Source organism: Macaca fascicularis, chromosome 19 (genome assembly GCF_037993035.2).
Source record: "Macaca fascicularis isolate 582-1 chromosome 19, T2T-MFA8v1.1".
NCBI lineage: Eukaryota > Metazoa > Chordata > Mammalia > Primates > Cercopithecidae > Macaca > Macaca fascicularis.
The window spans coordinates 33,836,500-33,843,065 of record NC_088393.1 but is presented as its reverse complement, the minus strand read 5'-3'; the positions used below and the strand labels follow the sequence as shown (position 1 = coordinate 33,843,065).

Here is a 6,566-nt window from a genome sequence, read left to right as displayed (position 1 = left end):
AGATAGCAAATGGTTCCATGAAAGAGTAGTGTAACCCTTTTAGGTGAATTCACACATCACAAAGCAGTTAGAGCCTATGATTGCGTTGAAGCCTATGGTGACAAATGAATTATCCTCAGATAAAATCTACAAAGAAACTTTTGAGAAATTTCTTAGTGATGTGTGAATTCATTTCACAGCGTTACACCATTCTTTCAATGAGAAGTTTGCTAACACTATCTTCGTGGAATCTGAGATGGGATATTCTGGAGCACATTGAGGCCTATGGTGTAAAAGGAAATATCCTTAGACAAAAACCAGAAAGAAGCTTTCTGATAAACTTCTTTGTGATGTGTGAATTCATCTCACAGATTTATACCTTTATTTTCATGGAGCAGTTTGCTAACACTGTTTTCGTGGAATCTGCAAAGGGATATTCACAAGTGCATTGAGGACTACAGTGAAAAAGGAAATATTCTCATACAAAAACTAGAAAGAAGCTTTCTGAGAAACTGTTTTGTGATGGGTGAATTCATCTCACAGAGTTGCACCTTTCTTTTCATTGAGCAGTTTGATAGCACTGTTTTTGGGGATCTGCAAAGGGACTTCTGGGAGCTCATATAGGCCTATGGTGAAAAAGGAAATATCTTCAGATAAAAACTGGAGAGAAGGTTTTTGAGAAGCGGTTTTGTGATGTGTGTATTCACTCATAGAGATAAACCATTTTGTTGATTCAGCCATTTGGCATCACTCTTTTTGAGGTGTCTGAGAAGAGATATATGGGAGTGTACTGAGGCTGATGGTGGAAAAGTAAATATGCATAGATAAAAAATTGAAAAGAGCTTTCTGAGATATTTATTTGTGATGGGTGAATTCATCTCCCAGAGGTACCCTGTTCTTTTCATGGAGCAGTTTGTTAACCCTGATTTTGTAGAATCAACAAAGGGAAATTCAGAGTGCAGAGAAGCCTATGGTGGAAAAGGAAATATCCTCAGATAAAAACTAGAAAGAAGTTTTCTGAGAGACTGTTTTGTGATGGGTGAATTCATCTCACGGAGTTACACAATTCTTTTCATGGAGCAGTGTGGTAACACAGTTTCTTGGGAATCTGAGAAGGGATACTTTGGATCACTTTGAAGCCCATGGTGACAAAGGAAATATCCTCAGACAAAAAACCAAAAAGAAGCTTTATGAGAAACTGCTTTGTGATTTGTGAATACATCTCACTGGGTTACATGATTCTTTTCATGTAACATTTTGGGATATCTGGAAGGGATATTTTGGATCACAGTGAAGCCTAGGGAGACAAAGAAATATCCTCAGATAAAAACTAGAAGGAAGCTTTCTCAGAAACTGCTTTGTGATGTGATAATTTGACTCACAGTGTTACATGATTCTTTTCATGGATCAGTTTTGTAGCACTGTTTTTTTGGGGGGGGAATATGAGAAGGGATATTTTCAATCTCATTGAAGCCTATGGTGACAAAGAAAATATCCTCAGATAAAAACTAGGAAGAAACATTCTGAGAAACTGCTTTGTGATGTGTGAATTCATCTCACAGTGTTACACAGTTCTTTTCATTGAACTATTTGATAACACTGTTTTTTTTTTTTTTTTTTTTGTATCTGCAAAGGCATATTTGGGAGCGCATTGAGGCCTGAGGTGAAAAACTATATATCGTCAGATAAAAGCTAGAAACAAGCTTTCTGAGAATATGTTTTGTGATCTTTGAATTTATTTCAACGAGTTGCACCGTTCTTTTAATTGAACAGTTTCCTAACACTGTTTTCTTGGAATACACAATGGGATATTTCAGAGCGCATTTTAAGCTTATGATGATAAAGGAAATAACCTCATATAAAAACTACTAAGTAGCTTTGTAAGAGAAACTTATTTGTGATGTGTGTATTCATCTCACAGTGTAAAACCTTTCTTTTCATGGAGAAGTTAGTTAACTCTGTTTTCGTCGAATCTATAAAGTGATGATCGGGAGCGAGTAGAGACCTATGGTGAAAAAGAAAATATCCTCAGATAAAAATGGAAAGTAGCTTTATGAGAAACTGCTTTGTGATGTGTGAATTCAACTCACAGAGTCACACCACTCTTTTTGTTGAGCAGTTTGCTAACACTGTTTTCATGGGATCTACAATATGCTATTTCAGAGAGCATTGAAGTCTCAGGTGAGAAATGAAATATCCTCAGACAAAAAACAAAAAGAAGCTTTCTGTGAAACTCCTTTGTGATGTAAGAATTCATCTCACAGGGTTAGACTTTTGTTTTCATGGCACAGTTTGATAGCACTCTGTTTGGGGAATGTGAGAAGGAATATTTTGTACTGAAATGAAGCTCATGGTGACAAAGGAAATATCCTCAGATAAAAATTAGAAAGAAGCTTTATGAGAAACTTCTTTGTGATGTGTGTATTCATCTCACAGAGTAACAACTTTCTTTTCATGGAGCAGTTTGCTAGCAATGTTTTTGTGAAATCTGCAAAATGAACTTTCCTCAGATAAAACCTAGAAAGAAGCCTCCTGAAAAACAGCTTTGTGATGTGTGAATTCATGTTACAGAGTTTTACCATTCTTTTCATTGGGCAGTTTGATAACACAGTTTTTGTGCAATCTGCAATAGGATATTGGGAGTGCATTGAAGCCTATGGTGACAAAGGAAATATCCACAGACAAAAGTCCAAAAAGAAGCTTTCTATGAAACTCCTCTGTGATGTGTGAACTCATCTCACAGAGTTACACTGTTCTTTTCATTGAGAAGTTTGCTAACACTTTTTTCGATTAATCTGCTATGGGATATTGGGAAGCACATTGATTAATACAGTGAAAAAGGAAATATACTCAGATAAAAACTAGAAAGGTTTCTGAGAAACATCTTTGTGGTATGTGAATTTATCTCACACAGTTACACCACTTTTTTCATGTAACAGCTTGGTAACACTGTTTTGGGTGAATCTGAGAAGGGATATTTTGGGTCACATTGAATCTATGGTGACAAAAGGAAATATCCTCAATTAAAAGCTAGAAATACGATGTCTGAGAAACTACTTCATCATGTGTGAATTCATCTCGCAGAGTTACACTGTTGTTTTCACTGAGTCGTTTGATAACACTGTTTTCGTGGAATCTGCAATAGGATATTTGGGAGAGCATGGAAGCCTGTGGTGACACAGGAAATATCCTCCGAGAAAAACCAAAAAGAAGCTTTCTGAGAAACTGCTTTGTGATGTGTGAATTCATCTCACAGATTTACACCTTTCTTTTTATGGAACAGTGTGCTAACACTATATTCGTGGAATCTGCAAGGGGATATTCACGAGCAATATATATTGAGGCAAATTGTGAAAAAGGAAATATCCTCAGATGAAAACTAGAAGGAAGCTTTCTGAGAAAGTTCTTTGCAATGTGTGAATTCATTTCACAGTGTTACACCTTTCCCTTCATGTAGCAGTTTTCTAACACTGTTTTTTTTGAATCTGCAAAGGGATATTTGTGAGTGCTTTGAGATCTATGGTGAAAAAGGAAATATCTTCACATAAAAACTAGAAAGAAGCTTTTTCAGAAACTGCTTTCTGATGTGTAAATTCATCTCACAGAGATACACTGTTCTTTTCTTTGAGCTGTTTGCTAACACTGTTTTCTTGGAATCTGCAATGGGATATTCAGGAGCGTGTTGAAGCTTATGGTGATAAAGGAAATATCCTCATACAAAAACTAGATAGAAGCACTCTGGAAAACCACTTTGTGATGTGTTAATTCATCTCACGGAGTTACACGATCCTTTTTATGGATCAGTTTTGTAGCTCTGTTTTTGTGGAATCTGAGAAGGGATATTTTGGATCACACTGGAGTCTTTGGTGACTAAGGAAATATACTCAGATAAAAACTAGAAAGAGACTTTCTTTAATCCGGTGGGACCGTGTGTCAGAACAATCTTGAATCATGAAGCTACTAACCAAAGCTGGGTCCTTCTCGAGATTTTATTCCCTCAAAGTTTCCCCCAAAGTTAAAGCCACAGCTGCGCCTGCAGGAGCACCACCACAACCTCAGGACCTTGAGTTTACCAAGTTACCAAATGGCTTGGTGATTGCTTCTTTGGAAAACTATGCTCCTCTATCAAGAATTCTTTTGTTCATTAAAGCAGGCAGTAGATATGAGGACTCCAACAATTTAAGAACCACCCATTTGCTGCAACTTGCATCCAGTCTGACAACACAAGTAGCTTCATTTTTCAAGATTACCCATGGAATTGAAGCAACTGGTGGCAAATTAAGTGTGACTGCAACAAAGGAAACCATGGCTTACACTGTGGAATGCCTGTGAGGTGATGTTGATATTCTAATGGAGTTCCTGCTCAATGTCACCACAGCACCAGAATTTCGTCGTTGGGAAGTAGCTGACCTTCAGCCTCAGCTAAAGATTGACAAAGCTGTGGCCTTTCAGAATCCACAGACTCATGTCATTGAAAATTTGCATGCAGCAGCTTACCGGAATGCCTTGGCTAATCCCTTGTACTGTCCTGACTATAGAATTGGAAAAGTGACATCAGAGGAGTTACATTACTTTGTTCAGAACCATTTCACAAGTGCAAGAATGGCTTTGATTGGACTTGGCGTGAGTCATCCTGTTTTAAAGCAAGTTGCTGAACAGTTTCTCAACATGAGGGGTGGGTTTGGTTTATCTGGTGTGAAGGCCAAATACCGTGGAGGTGAAATCCGAGAACAGAATGGAGACAGTCTTGTCCATGCTGCTCTTGTAGCCGAAAGTGCTGTCACGGGAAGTGTAGAGGCAAATGCGTTTAGTAACCTTCAGCATGTCCTTGGTGCCAGGCCACATGTCAAGAGGGGCAGCAGCCCCACCAGCCATCTACACCAAGCTGTTGCCAAGGCAACTCAGCAGCCAATTGATGTTTCCGCATTTAATGCCAGTTACTCAGATTCTGGACTCTTCGGGATTTATACTATCTCCCAGGCCACAGCTGCTGGAGATGTAATCAAGGCTGCGTAGAATCAAGTCAAAACAATAGCTCAAGGAAACCTTTCCAACACAGATGTCCAAGCTGCCAAGAACAAGCGGAAAGCTGGATACCTAATGTCAGTGGAGTCTTCTGAGCGTTTCTTGGAAGAAGACGGGTCCCAGGCTCTAATTGCTGGTTCTTATGTGCCACCATCCACAGTCCTTCAGCAGATTGATTCAGTGGCTAATGCTGATATCATAAATGCTGCAAAGAAGTTTGTTTCTGGCCAGAAGTCAATGGCAGCAAGTGGAAATTTGGGACGTACACCTTTTGTTGATGAGCTGTAATACTGACTAGAGGAGAGAGCTGAATAGTCTCTCAGCCCAGAGCAGCAAACACATGAAAGTCAGAAATCTCTAATATAACATTTGTCTTTTTTCCAGTGAGGTAAAATAAGGCATAAATGCAGGTAATTATTCTCAGCTGACCTAAAGTCAATAGAACATTCTGCTTAGGTGTTTTATTACGTTTTTCTCAATGGGTTAATCAACAAGTATTTATTATATGCTGATATTTTTGTTTTAGATGCTTTATTAAAGGAGACAGGAATGTAATTATTGAGTATAGAAGCATTAGAAACTAGTAAAAGTAAGGCTAAGTGGCTATCAGCGTAAATAGTGCCAGGTTACTATTGGTGGCTTTTCAGGTGAAATCAAGTTCAAAAGCTAAATGGTCTGGTTTTTACCCCTGTTTTGTCTTTTTTGAAATAAAATTATTTCCCCCCCCCCAAAAAAAAAACAAAACTAGAAAGAAACCCTCTGAAAAAGTTCTTTGTGATGTTGAGTTCATCTTCGTGAGGTACACCTTTTTTTTCATGGAACAGTTTGCTAAAACTGCTTTCCTGGAATTTGCAAAGGGATATTTGGGAGCGCCTTGAGCCCTATGGTGAAAAAAGAAACATGCTCTGATAAAAACTAGAAAGAAGCTTTATGAGAAACTGCTTTGTGGAGGTTGAATTCATCGCACAGAGTTACACCTTTCTTTTCATTGAGCAGTTTTGTAGCACTTTTTTGGGGGTATCTGCAAAGGGATATTTGGAAGCTCATGGAGGCTGATGTTGAAAAAGAAAATAACTTCAAATAAAAACTGGAGAGAAGGTTTTTTAGAAACTGTTCTGTGATGTCTGCATTCACTTCATGGAGTTAAGCCATATTTGTGATTGATCAGTTTTTCATCACTGTTTTTGTGGTGTCTGAGAAGAGATATTTGGGAACACTTTGAGGCTGATGGTGGAAGAGTAAATATGCTGCACAGATGAAAGGTAGAAAGGAGACTTCTGAGAAATTTCTTTGTGATGGGTGAATTCGTCTCCCAGAGGTAAATCATTCTTTTCTTTGAGCAGTTTGTTAACCCTGTTTTTGTGGAATTGACAAAGGGATATATGAAGCACAGAGAAACCTATGGTGAAAAGGAAATACCCTCAGATAAAAACTAGAAAGAAGCTTTTTGAGAGACTGTTTAGTGATGGATGAATTCATCTCACAGTGTTAAATCTTTCTTTTCATTGAGCAATTGGGTAACACTGCTTTTGTGGAATCTGTAATGGGATATTTGGGAGTAC

The 6,566-nt window shown here is 38.1% G+C and overlaps 1 pseudogene; it reads left to right on the top strand.

Moving 5' to 3' along the window:
• The first annotated feature begins 3,893 nt into the window (after nucleotides 1–3,893).
• LOC102141966 (cytochrome b-c1 complex subunit 2, mitochondrial pseudogene) lies at nucleotides 3,894–5,465 on the top strand (annotated as a pseudogene).
• Nucleotides 5,466–6,566: the final 1,101 nt, after the last annotated feature.